Source organism: Delphinapterus leucas, chromosome 5 (genome assembly GCF_059928025.1).
Source record: "Delphinapterus leucas isolate spDelLeu-1000000601 "Yukka" chromosome 5, BTC_Dleu_Yukka2, whole genome shotgun sequence".
NCBI lineage: Eukaryota > Metazoa > Chordata > Mammalia > Artiodactyla > Monodontidae > Delphinapterus > Delphinapterus leucas.
Window position 1 is genome coordinate 2,476,818 of NC_143133.1, and position 14,046 is coordinate 2,490,863.

A 14,046-nucleotide genomic window follows, 5' to 3' on the forward strand; every position below is an offset into this window, starting at 1 on the left:
TCGTGGGGTGTGGCCAGGGCTGTAGGATGCTTCTGCATCCGAGGCCCAAGTGTCCACGGGGACACGTGTGCGGTTTCTTTCGTCTGACAAATCGTTTTGAAGTAGATTTTAAACTCTGTTGCCATAAATTAATAAGCAGTACTTTGTAATATTTCTGATTATTGTTCTAACATAAAAACCGGGACCTTTTGAAATCAGAAATAATATCTGAGATGAAAGACGTGCATTCTTTAATTGTTGTTTGTTTTCTGAATGGAGACGGCCTTTGATTTTATATCTACTGTCTGCCCTGCTTTTCTCCGTCTGCCCCTTTCCAACGAAGTACAACTTCAGCCAAGCGATAGGACATGAGGAAGGGGGCTGGCAGGTTAGGAAGTGACAGGGAAGGCCGAGCGGTGGGGCTCCTTGTCACCTGGCAGCTGAGGAGCCCTGGCCACCGAGCCTGGGTGTCACCAGCCTGGGGCACTGACGTTGGCTCCATAAACTCTGGGCCTTGCCTGAGCCGGCTCAGTCCCGGGACTCAGTACTGGGAGAGGGGGACGGGGGTCTGGTGGAGGCTCTGCGCTTGCTGGCTAGTTCCTTTGTAACTGGTAGCTGAGAGATGTGCTGGCAGGTTAGGATCATCAGTAGTTACAGTCAACGTGGAGAGCAGCTGAGTATGTGGTGTCGAGCCAATGGTCCTTTAGTGACCAGGACTACGTCGTAAGCCTGGGCTGTGGGATGCAGCCAAAGAGAAACTGGTTATAGGCGAGGTCAGCGCCCTAGGTCGTGCTCGGTACCCACCCGTGCGTGTTGTTCGGACTCACTTCTGATATCAGTAACCGCTTCCTACGCGAGGCTTTCTTTTTCCCTTTTAAAAATTATTTTACTTTTTCCAGCTTTATGGAGGTATAATTGATAAAACAATTGTATGTGTTTAAGGTGTATGGTGTGATATTTTCATGTGCATACACACTGTACACTGTGGCATGATGACCACAATCAAGCTAGTTAACACATCTGTCACTTCACATAGGCACCTTTTGTGTGTGTCGTGAGAACACTGAGATCGACTCTCTTCTCAAATGTCAAGTGCACAAAACACTGCGATTATAGTCACTGCGCTGTACTTACTCATCCCACAGCTGACACTTTTCATGCCTTGACCCATGTCTCCCCGTGTCCCCCTCCCCCCAGTCCCTGGCAACCACCGTTCTACTCCCTGCTTCTATGAATTGGACTATTTTAGATCCCACATAGAAGTGAGATCATACAGTTTTTGTCTTTCTGTGTCTGGCTTATTTCATTTAGCATGTCCTCCAGATTCATCTATGGTGCTGCAAAGGCAGGATTTCCTTCTTTTTTTTTAAGACAATAATATTCCATTATATGTAATATATATATATATATATATATGTATATATATACACACACCATAATTTCCTTATCCGTTCCCCCATGGGCACTTAACTGGTTTCCATATCTTGTCTATTGTGAATAACACTGCAGTGAACATGGCGATGCATATATCTTTTGAGACCCTGTTTCCTCTGGATGAATAACCAGGAATGGAGTTTCTGGATCCTATGGTAGTTCTAGTTTTAATTCTTTTGAGGACCCTCCATACTGTTTTCCACAGCAGCTACAGCAATATACATTCCTACCCACAGTGTAGGAGGGTTTCCTTTTCTCCATACCCTCTGCAGCACTCACCTCTTGTCTCTGATAATAGACAAGGCTGTCGACTAATGGGTGTGAGGTGACATCTCATTGTGGCTTTGGTTTGCATTTCCTTGAGATCAGTGATGTTGAGCATCTTTTCATGTACCTGTTGGCCATTTGTATGTCTTCTGTGTCTAAGTATATATTCACCTCAGGTCTTTTGCCCGTTTTTTAACCTGCTTATTTGGGATTTTGTTACTGAGTTGTATGAGCTCCTTGTATATTATGTTTATTAATCCTTTATCAGATAGGTTTGCAAATCTTCGGAAGGAGTTCTGACCATGTGGCCACCGTTAAGCAGGTTAGACCCTCGGCCTCTTTGCTCTCACTCACCAGGGAGGTTTCTTCTCCTTCTTTGAGAAAGTCAGTCAGTTATACTCAAAGGCAATTTAGTTGGAAAAGGTTTTTTTCTATGTTATTAATTTGATTTTTCAGACATATCTTGCCTCTTCTTTTACTTTTTATTCATTTTGTAATAGTATTGATTTTGTCCTCAATCTGTTTCATCAACTGTGCTTTCTCCCCTTTCTCTCATAGAACATGAAGAATTTCTAAAGCTTTTTAGGCTGCGTTTTCTTCCAGACCAGACTTTGTGTTTGCTTTTTTCACATTCTATACCTTCTTTCCTCTGTCCGCCCACTCATCTACACATCCATCTACCTACCCATCCATCCACCCACCCACCCACCCATCCATCCGTCCATCTGTCCATCCACCCACCCACCCATTTACCCATCTATCACGTCATCCTCCCATCTGTGGATGTCAGCAGTCCCCATGGCCCTTATCACTGTGCTTTCTGGCACTGACATTCTTGAGCCCAGAGAGACCACAGTGCTGAGCTCCCGTGTCCTTCCTGCCTGAGCTGACACCCTCAGCACTCGTTGGGCTCTACCCACAAGGGTGTAATCCTTGACTTTCCCTGTTTTGTCGGTGCACCTTCCTTCCCCAGGACACCTGCTGGGGACTCAGGGATGGGTTAGACTCAGAACCTGTCAAAACGTTTTCATTTTTTCTCTTTTCTTGGCTTCTTTTCTTCCTCTTTTTCTTGTTTGAAGCTTATGGCATCAGACTGTACCGTCTTTTTTGGTTGCGTTTGCTAAGTTTGTGGCTGATTTTTAATCCCCCTGTCCCGCCCCCGCCTGTGCTGGACGTGGGGAGAGGAGAGTCGGTGGCTCGTCTTCACTTTGCCCACACTTACCTGGGCAGCTGCCATGTGCCGGTTTGTTTTGTCTTGTTTTGAAATAACTTTCAGTAGGAAACGAAAGAGCAAAGTAGGTCGTCACAGACTAGAGCCTCCAGTCCTCTCCACCCGTTCCTCCAGGTGCTGGGTGGTGAGTGGTCTCAGGCCCAGCAGATCGCTTCGCAGGGCCCACCAGGGCTCTTTTCCCAAAAGTTTGTACACACCTGGCCAGGTCTGAGCGTAGCTCAGTGGGCATGGCTGCGGGCCCACATCTCCCGGTTCTGCCCGCTCCGTGACCCTGCTGGACACCCGGGGAGCCATGGTGAGCACAATCTGGGTCATCTCCAGCCGAGGGTCCTCATTCCCCACCTCCAGCCTTGGGACCCCTCCCGCCTCTCGCCTAAGTCCAACCCTCAGCCCTCCATCCCGGCCTGCCTCTCAGCTCTGTTTCCCTCACGCTTTACTAAAGTTCACAGTAAACTTTGGTTTCCAGAAGTGACTCTTACTGCTTCAGGTGTTTGGGGTTTAGAGGGTCTCTCCTTTAACACCGTCGTGTGTGAGAGAATACATCAAGGCACAGAAAAACTCCTGTTGCTTTGGTCATTCTCTGGAAAGAGCTGACTCCCCCCGGGCAGCTCTTGGCTAGCCGCCCGCCCCCAATCCGCTCACACCGTGCGCTCCGCGGCCATGGAGGGAAGCTCACAGGCCGCCGTCCTCTCTCTCTCTGTGTCTTGTCTTTTCTCGAGGCCTGATGGCACCTTCTCTGCCTGCCTGGTGGGGTCGCGGTGCAGGAGTGGGCCCTGCGGTGCAGGAGCGGGCCCTGCGCGTCAGGCCGCTTCCGGGGCTCTTACAGCAGCTGCCTGGTGGTGAGGGTTACGTGCCTGTTAATTGAGGGAGTTAAACTGCACCCTTCTTTAAAATACTAGGTATTGGGTCTTCCTGGTGGTCCAGTGGCTAAGACTTCGCCTTCCAGTGCAGGGGGTGTGGGTTCGATCCCTGGTCGCGGAGCTAAGATCCCACATGCCTCGCGGCCAAAAATCCAAAACATAAAACAGAAGCAATATTGTAACAAATTCAGTAAAGACTTTAAAATTGGTCCACATCAAAAAAAAATCTTTAAAAATGAAATATGAGGTACTATAATCTCTAGTATTTTTGGCAATGAATTTGCATCCTGTAAAATTATGAAAGAGAAGGAGAAATGTAAAGGTTTCAGAGTGGTGTCATGGGTATTTGTACAGAATTCTGGTGAAGCCGTATCTTCCTCATCAGAAGAACAGTGCAGCCTAATTGCACATTTTCAAAAATGTTTGCTAACTAGTAGAGATGGAATGTTAATTTGTTATTTGCTGTGTGAGAGGGTTGTTTTAACCAGAAGTCTTTATTTCGGTTTAATATATTGTAACATACCTTATGGTTTGCTTTGAACCTAAAAATTATACCCAGAGTTGCATAGTGTATTTATAGGGTACGAAGTACTAAGTATTTTGTAAACACTAGTCAGACTTGGAGTTTAGTTTTTGGAAGGATAGAGACTTGATTTCTGCCAAGATTCTTTGCAGAGTGCTGATTTCTTTCCAGTTCTACAAGATATTTGGAGAGAGTTTTTATTAGTAATTATTTATACTGTGAAATTTTTTTCAAGCAAACAGAAGTTCAAAAGTAATAAACCAGTGACCATGTACCTTCCTCCTAGAAGCCACGCCGGCTAACATTGGGGCGTATTTGCCTGAGGCCTTTCCTCCAAAGCACTGCAGTCACTGTGGAGGGGGGGGGTCCCCTTTGTGACCCCCTCCTGTGTGCGTTCCTCATCCTCCCCCCAGAGGCCCCACCTGGAAGCCTTCCACTCCAAGGGGATTGATTAGTTTGATTCTTGGGGGGAAAGCGTCTCTTAGGAAACCGTAGCATGCAGAGCAGTGTAAGGACTGGTCTAGTAAGCCGTGTGTCCCGTCAGGGGAGCAGTCACCCTGAGGCAGCTCCCGCCAGAGCCCGTGTTCTGCCTCTCACACGAGTGTTCACTCATGATTTGTGCCCTTTTTTGGTATGTATTACACTTCAATGAAGAGTTTACTAAAATAATTAATATCGTTTTAAATGCTTGAAGCTTTTTACCTAAGGACTTGCCAAATGGCTTGAACATTTTATTAGATTCACTCTCAGGAGAATAGGTATAAAGCTGCTCAGAGAAAGTATTACACAGATTGGGTTGAAAATCTGATTGGCCAAAATAATTTAGGGGAAAGGTCTAGAAGTCAACCTTGAGGTTGGGGAGGGCTCAGTGGCTTTTTGCAAGAGCTCTACCTAAGCAGCTTTTATGCAGATTAAGAAAACTGAGGAGAGAAAGTAGATGCCTTTGGGCCTGCCTTCTCAGCTTGTAAGATTTTCTCTCTCGCTGGTTTTCAGCAACTTAATTATGATGAGTCTTGGGTTGGTTTTGTTGTGTATCTGCCATTTGGGGCGTGTTGAGTGTCAGATACTGTTTACCCCTCTCCCACTCTGGGGACTTGGGTTTTTCCTACAGGCCACTGAGACTTGTTCATTTTCAGTCTTTTTTTTTCTTTTTTTCTCCATACGCTTCATAGTTTCTTTTGTTCTGTGTTTAAGTTCACCGATCTATTCTTCTACAGTGTTTAATATGCTGTTAATTCCATCCTGTGGACTATTCATTTCAGAGGTTTATTTTTCACCTCTAGAAGTTCCTTTCAGATCTTTTAGAACCCTTCACTTCTCTCCTGACATATTCACGCTTTCCTTTAAACTCTAGAGCGTGTTTACAACATCTTTAAGCGTCTTCAAGTCTCTCACTGCTCACGTATCCTCGCTGTCACTCCTGGGTCTGTTCTACTGCCTAATTTTTCTCCTGGTCGTGGGTCACATTTCTGCATCTTCTCATGTCTAGTGATTTTCGACTGGCTGCAGGATTTTGTTGTCTTCCCTTGAAGAGTATAGGGCTTTGTTTTAATTGGCAGTTAAGCTACTTGGGGCTTGGCTTGGCCCCTTTGAGGCTTGTTTTTCCGCGTTTTTTTCTAAGTAGCTTCCACTGTAAGCTAGCTTAGCCCACTACTGCAGCCTGACACGTGTGGGGTCTCCTTTGAAGGCCAGGCATTCAAGCAGAGCTAGTGGGGACTCAGAAATCTCACAACCCTGTGTGAGTTCTGGGAACGTTCATCCTGCAGCTCCCAGCTCTTCTTTGCCTGGCCTCATGGGTTTCGCCCCGTGTGCACACACCTTAGAATTCAGCAACAGACTCCAGGGGTCTCTTTTGAGATTTCTGGAGCTCTTTCTTCACTAGCTTTCCTCCTGGCACCTGCAAATTCCAGCCTGGCCTGGCCTCATTCTAATCTCTGTCTCTTCGACTCAGTGCTCATGCAAGACTTCTGCCCATTTTCCTGCTAGATCATCTACTTTTCCTTATTGGTATGTAGGAAATTTGAAAAATAGATCCTGGAAATGATTCTTACATTGGATTTATGTATTCAGGTGAGCTCCCCCACAGCTTACCTGTTCATTCTCTTCGTGGTCTCTCTTTTTTTTTTTTTTAATTTAGGCTGCAACTGTCTTCGTTGCTGTGTGCAGGCTTTCTCTAGTTGCGGCGAGCAGGGGCTACTCTTCATTGAGGTGCTCAGGCTTCTCATGGTGGTGGCTTCTCTTGTTGCGGAGCACGGGCTCTAGGAGCGCGGGCTTCAGTAGTTGTGGCACGTGGGCTCAGTAGTTTTGGCTCGCGAGCTCTAGAGCGCAGGCTCAGTAGTTGTGGCGCACGGGCTTAGTTGCTCCGCGGCATGTGGGATCTTCCTGGACCAGGGTTCGAACCCATGTCCCCTGCATTGGCAGGTGGATTCTTAACCACCGCGCCACCAGGGAAGCCCTCTTCGTGGTCTCTTTTGATGACCAAGAGTTTTTAATCTTTGTATCATCCAATTTATCATTTTCCCTTTCTGTGATGCTTTTTATATCCTTTTAGAGCAGGCGTTGCCCTTCCCAAGTTCATGAAGGTAGAGCCATCATTGTCTTATCTTCTGCATTGGAAGCTCTGATGACCCGCAGCTGATACTTGTGTAGGATGTGAGTTAGGGGACAAGATTCATTCTTCCCGTCTGGGACCCAGTTGATCCAGCTCCATTTATTGAAAAGGCGATCCTCTGCCCACTGAAAGGAAGCAGCACCTTTATCAGGTAATCGTATATTTGTGGGTCTGTTTCTGGCTTCCAGCTTCTGTTCCATTGGTCTCTCTGTCATTGGATCAGCACCTTGTGTCGTCATTACTGTCGTTCTGTCGTGCGTTCAGAGATCTGGTTGTGTAGCCTCAGGATGGTTTTGCTTATTCCAGGCCTTTTGCATTTTCTTATACATTTTGGAGCTACTCTGTGAGTCACTGCCAGTTTTCCAGAGTCACCTTTGCTTCTTCCCGTCTGAGCTGTGGAGACACAGCACTTTTGGAATTTGTGTACGATGCTGTCACTGGAAGCGTAGCACAGGCCACTAACAGCCATTGATATTAGGGCAGTTGGGTTTTTTCATTGTTTTGTGACTGTACATTTGTGATCTTCATTATGTAGATCTTGCTCTTTAAAAATCTTCAGGTCATTCCCCCAGGAATAAATACTAAATCTGGCTTTGTTTGCCTTTTAAAAAACTGTTTCTTTTAGATGAGTGACCTCTATCAGTATCTAAGACCAGCATTAATCGAGATTACTTCAGGCCAACGTGTCACCCTCAAACAGATGCTGTTGTTCAGAGAAGGGAGGGAAAGCCTTGTAACGTACAAGGCTTTGCAGGGACTTGCGTGTAAGGTGACCCGAGCATCCGAGAGAGGCTGGTGGACAGGCCGTGCTCGCCTCTGAGAGACGGTGGATTGTCGCGGGATGTGCTGCTGCTGGTGGTGGGAGAGATGGAGGCGGGCGGCAGGGCCTGGTCCAGCCAGAGGCCCGCGAGTCCAGCGGAGCCGAGCCCTGAGGTGAGAGCCCAGGCTGTCCCTCATGTGAGTTTGGGGAGATGGGAAGAGCCAGGAAAAAGCCGAGAAGGAGCATCCGGGGTAGTGGAGACCTGAGAGAGGACGACTCTGTGTCTGTGAGGAGAGCGCAGGGTGAGGAGACCCCCACTGGGGGGCGGTCACCATGTCGGCAGGGGTGGGAAGGAGCAGGGTCGGGAGATACAGATAACAGGGCAATAACAAGAGCTCTGCTTTGGACCTGTGACTTTTGAGATGGTTCGCAATTTCCAGGTGGAGATGTGGTGTAGACAGTTGGGTAACTGAGTGTGGATGCCAGAGACGGTTGGGCCTGGAAAGCATGAGCTTAAGGGTCATCAATCCACCAGTGGACTTTAGTGCCTTGGCAAGCTTGAGTAATTAGAGATGATGCAGAAAAGAGAAGTCTCAAACCTATGAGACAAGTGGGAACTGGAAGACGGCGGGAGACGTGAGAGGTGACAAGACACACAACGAGTCAGAGCATGGACTGGGTTAAACCCTGACTCTGCCACCAGCTGGCCACCTCAGTTCTCTGTCTGTAAGATGGGTACCAGGACCCATCTTACAGTGCTACTGTGAGAATGACAGGAACTGATACCTGTGATGCATTTAGAACAGTACGTGGCACATAATGAAAAGCTACGCAAATGATAGCTGCCATTATTATTGTCAATATCACTGTTGCTGTTTTAATTGCATTTCCAATATAAATGGTACTAGGAGTGGATAAAATTGCCTAGAAGAACTACATAGAGAAAAGAGCCTAGGACAGGCCCTGAAGAAGATTATAAGAGCAGTGGAAGAGAAAGGACATCAAAGGAGAAAACTCTCCATTTAGATTGTTTAAAATTCAATTTTGAAACAAAAGGACACAGGAAGATTGAAAAAATTAAATGAAATTAATTATTTTCTTAGGTAGATACTAAGGAAAAGGAAATTGGTATGGCAATATTAACACCAGACAAAATAATTCAAGTGAAAAAACAATAAAAAAAGAGGAAAGCAGGCAGTGTGCACCAAAAATAGAGTCTCTCACTTGCAAACAAAGTTAGATGAACTACAGTAAAAGTGGACAGGTATTCTTAGGGGAAGACTATAATATACCTTTTCAGAAACTAAGAAATCAAGTGATAAGAAATAGAGTAAGATCACAGAATGTTTGAGTTATGAAACAGACAACTTAAATTTTATATATATAAAATTTTACATCCAATAGAGAGTACACTTTTTTCCCAAAGATACATGAAGTATTTACCAATGTTGACAATATTCTACTCCAGAAATGCAGTTGCTACAAATTAAAAATATATTTATAGCATACAGATCACATCTACTGTCTGCAGGGTAATTAAATAGAAGTCAATTACAAAAAGACAATACAAAATAAACTGTACATTTGAAAGTTTAAAACTATATTTCTAAATAATTCATGGGTCAAGGAGAAAATTAAGATGGAAATTATAATACAGTTTAGAACTGTTCAGTAATTATAGTGCTACATATTAACACCAGTGGGATATAGTCAAAGTGGTTTTCAGAGAAAATTTTGTAGCATTAAATGTGTATATTATAGAAAAGAAAAGTTGGGAAATACAGCAAATAAGCTTTCAAAATAAGGTAGGGAAAAACATAAAGTAGAAATTAACAAAATGGAAAACAAAACAAGCGGTATATAACTGATTAGTAAAACAAAAAAATAAGTCTTCAGTACGTGTGATCAAGAAAAAGAGGGAAAAAACATTAAGAATGAAGAAGAAAGAAGACAAAGATGACTTTAAAGATAACAGAGAACTAAAGTTATAAGAAAATTCTACGAATAACTTTATACTAATGCATCTGATTACCAGGTCAATTGGACAACGTTTAGGAAAATGTGGTTGGCCTAAGAAGAAAAGGAAACTTTGGTTAGATAAATCAACATAAACAAAAATGATTTGGAAGTCAAAGATCTACACCGCAAAAGGCAACATGCCCAAACCAATTTATAGGTGAGTATATCGATCAGCTTGGGATAAATGATGTTGCAAATAACAAATAACTCTAAAATCACAGTGGCTCTAAGAAAGCAAAATTTCTTTTTTACTTACATTATACACCCACTGAAGTTTGGCCTTGTTTTACTTTGCGTGTTTTCGCTGTTGCAGCAGTTCCTCTATGGGACACTGTGAGTCTTGTGGCAGAGCCGGGCAGTGCTTCCTTCCCAAGCACTACGTGCTGTGCTCTCTCACATCACAAGGCCAAGCCTGACACTGAGGTGGGGGGCACGGGTAACCCTCCCACAAGCAGGGGCAGCAAATATTTTGGACTTAACGTGGTTTACCACACAGGGTATAGAAGATGGGAAGCTACCCTACCCTGCTCGTATCAAGCCAGCATAACCTTGATACCAAAACCGGACAAGGATGGCACAAAATTGAATTATTGGCCAATTTAACTTAGTGAACAAATATGGAAACTTCCTAAATAAAATTTTAGCAAATTGAGTCCAGCAGTGTTTTCATTTTTTAAATGCATCCTTATGAAGTGAGGTTTATTCAAGGAGTGCAAGGATAATTTAACATTAGAGGATTTTCCACTCAAGTCACCATTTATTCATTCGACAGTTATTTTTAGAACTCCTACTTTCTTCTAAAAACTGTTACAGGCACTGGGGATACATTGGTGAACAAAGCAGAGTCCCTGCCTTCATGGCGCTTACACCTCAATAAAGGAATATCACGGTCGCATAAGCAGATTGTATTATATTAATAGATTAAAGGGGTAAAACTGTATGATTATTACAGTGGAGGCAAAGGAGTATCTAATAAGATTAAGTCCCCATTCCTTTTTTTTAAAAAAATTGAAGTATAGTTGATGTACAATATTATATAAGTTACAGGTGCAATATAGTAGTTCACAGTTTTTAAAGGTCATACGCCATTTATAGTTGTTATAAAACATTGGCTATATTACCTGTGTTGTACATTATATCCTGTAGCTTATTTTATACACAGTAGTTTGTACCTCTTAATCCCCTACCCCTATATTGCACCCCCCTTCCCTCTCCTCACTGGTAACCACTAGTTTGTTTTCTATACCTGTGAGTCTGCTTCTACCCATTTCATTTTTTTAAAGTTATACTTAATAGTTAAACATTAGACCCAGGAATAAGGCAAAGATGTTTCATATCTTAGCAACTATTTAACATTATATTGGAGATTCTGGCCAACACTATAAGGCAAGAAAAAGAAATTTTAAAACTTGTAAAGGAAGAAACGAAATAATCATTATTTACAAATGACATTCTCATCTAACTAGAAAACCCACAGCATATCAGTCACATGGCCAGGCCTGACTTTTAGAGCTAATGGAGTTCAGGAAGATGAAAAGTAGTAGCTTTCCTAAACAATATACATTGTTTTGATACGAACATATATATGTTCGTAAAAGCATAACAAAAAATTTGGATCAACACCAAATTAATAAGGTGGGTTTCCTCTAGGGAGGGGAGATAGGACTAGAATTTTAGGTAATGATCAATAAGGGATTTTATTTTTTATGTTTAAAATTTTTAAGTAGAAAATATTTTATGAATTGTGCATTAAAACTGCAAGATGTTTATAATTTGAAGTTATATGCCTTTCAGCCTTTCAGCCATCTCATTAGCTTGTATTTGGAACACGTGATCTATTTATCCAACCAGTATTATTGAATGCCTACTATGTGCCTGGTACTACTTGTCACAATACTCTTAGGATGCCAGTATACAGTTACTACTGTGGCTTTATAGAAAGGTGAGGTGACTTGGTGAGGAGTGGAGTTCTCACAGCATCCCTGTGACATTAGTACACGGTTGTTACTGCAGCATTACAGAATGGGGAGGACAGTGTGACTCCAGAACCCACACCGTGAACCACCACAGCTGTGCCAGGTAGAGCCGGGCTGGAGGCTCTGGCTCCCAGGACAGAGCTTGCCACAAAGTAGACCTTCAACAGATGTATGTTGAGAAATGAGGAGGAGGGGGTGGCCCCGTTTACCTCTTACTCATCTTAACGGCCCGTCCAGTTTGAGGAGGAGAACATGGAGGATGTTGGGTTCCCCCGTGTAGTGGAGCCCTGATCTATTATTCCATAGAAGAGTCAGGCTCGGCAGATCCTCAGGGCAGGCGGGGGGAGAGAGGGCGCACCTTTATTTTTATTTATTTTTTGCACCATGTAATTTGTTTTCAGTCTGAAACTATATCAGACTTTCAAAAATTGCAGCTGTAGGACAAAGAACTTTTCCTGTACCATTTGAAAGTAAGTTGCTGATATGATACCCTTACCATCTTGAATACTTTAGAGTGAATTTCTTACAAATGAATACATTTTCCTGCATAACCAAAATACAGCCATCAAAATTAGGAAATTAACACCGATACATTGCTACCGTCTTATCCTCACACTCTGTTCATTTCACCAATTCATAGTAAATGTCATCTTTATGGTAAAAGGATCCAGTTCAGAATTACATTTGGCTTTTAGTTGTCATGGTTCTTTTATCTCCTTCAATGGAACAGTTCCTCCTTCTTCACTTGTTTTTCGCATTCACGCCGCTTTTGAAGATTGCAGACCCCTTAGTTTGTCGATGCTACCTCAATTTGGGTCACCTCTGCCTTGAGCGCCACCCACTGGAGACATCCAGACCAGGGGTGGGGCTTTGGGAGCCCCACCACTCAGCACCGCCTCCTGCAGGAGAAGGGGCAGGAGAGCTGCCTGCCTTCTTTGGGGGTGAGGTGGGGGTGAGGTGGGGGCGAGGTGAGGACCCCTCAGGAGCCAGCCTGGTGACCAGAATTTTGGAGCCCAGTCTGGGACAAATGACTTTCTGAATTTGATTGCTTTATTTGGAAGTCACATAAAAGACACAGGTATTACATTCGTTTAGTTTTGCACCTGACATATTATCTTCATTATTAAAATTATGTGAAATCATAACTGTTCCAGAATCCCAGGCTATGGATGCCATAGCCAGAAAGTACAGTTTACACCTGACATAAAAGTAAGTCTCTCTTGTGTCTCGGTATTACCTCTTTTCCACTGACAGGAGTGACCTCCCAGTGCCATCCCTGATGAAGGTGGTGCCTGCCCCGTGCGTCCTTGATAATCTCATCCCCTTGATCCTTTTCCTTCTCTCATGGTCAGCCCACTAGCCCCCTGTCCTGTTGGGGAGGGTGCCCGTTGCCTGCCCCCCCACCTACATGGTCTCAGTGCAGGCCTGGCACCTGCAGCTGTGCCTTTAGTCTCATGTGCCTCGTCTGCAGGCAGGGGTGAGCACCAGTTTTGAGTCTTCCTTGTGGAGCCTCCATTTGGGGTCCTTGGGCTTCTGCACTGAGCAGTGGCCTCCAGACAGGGTCAGGCCACAGCTGGAGGGTTCACACTTCACGTGCGGCTCTTGGCCCCAGAATAAAACGAGGTCTTCACAGAGTGTATGTATTTTATTCACTGAGATGAAATACACTAATTCACTAAGGAATTAGTAAGTGAATAATGTGAATTTTTTTCATTCAAATCAGCATAATAAATGAATTTGATTAGGGCTAATCTTTGAAAAGCGTCCCGCGTCCCTTTCTGGTGAGTCCTGGAGGCCCCCTGTGGTCAGATGCCGGCTAGTGGGCAGCCCACGTGTGGTCACAGTTGCTAGCACTGTGCCTTGAATCCTGAGCACTCATGTGACAAGTGACACGTCCCCTTTGCATGTCGCGTTACTTCCCACGCTGACCCTTTTTGGCTACGGTTCTGCCCACTCACACGGCCTCGCGAGCTCTCCCAGCATCTCACCCCCATCTGCTTGGCATTTCAGTCTCCAGAAGGACTTGTGTCATTTCAGACACGGAAAGTTTGTTCTGCTCTGCTCTGCCAGAACAGTTATAAATCGACTCTCTGGTAGTGTCTCCAGGAAAGACTCAGCATTTAGGTTTCTGGTGTTTGGGCCCACATTTCCTGTGGCCCTGGGAAGTATATGGAAGGATACTGTACACTGAGTGCTGCCCTGTAGACCTGGGAGGCGTTTGCCTGCTCTCCAGGGCTGTGACATCTGGCCAGGAGCTCATGAACGGTGACACTGGGAGCGTCCCTTGGAGCACATGGACGCTGTCTCAGCACCTTCACCAGCTAATCTCAGGCTGGTCATAGGAGGGCTTCACACTTCAGCAACTTCCTTTGTAAAATGGGCTGAT

The 14,046-nt window shown here is 44.6% G+C and overlaps 1 protein-coding gene across 9 annotated transcripts in view; it reads left to right on the top strand.

Annotated features, from left to right (window-relative positions):
- Positions 1–14,046, top strand: part of RGS12 (regulator of G protein signaling 12) — a 98,623-nt gene that overhangs the window by 54,331 nt on the left and 30,246 nt on the right. The window lies entirely within an intron of this gene.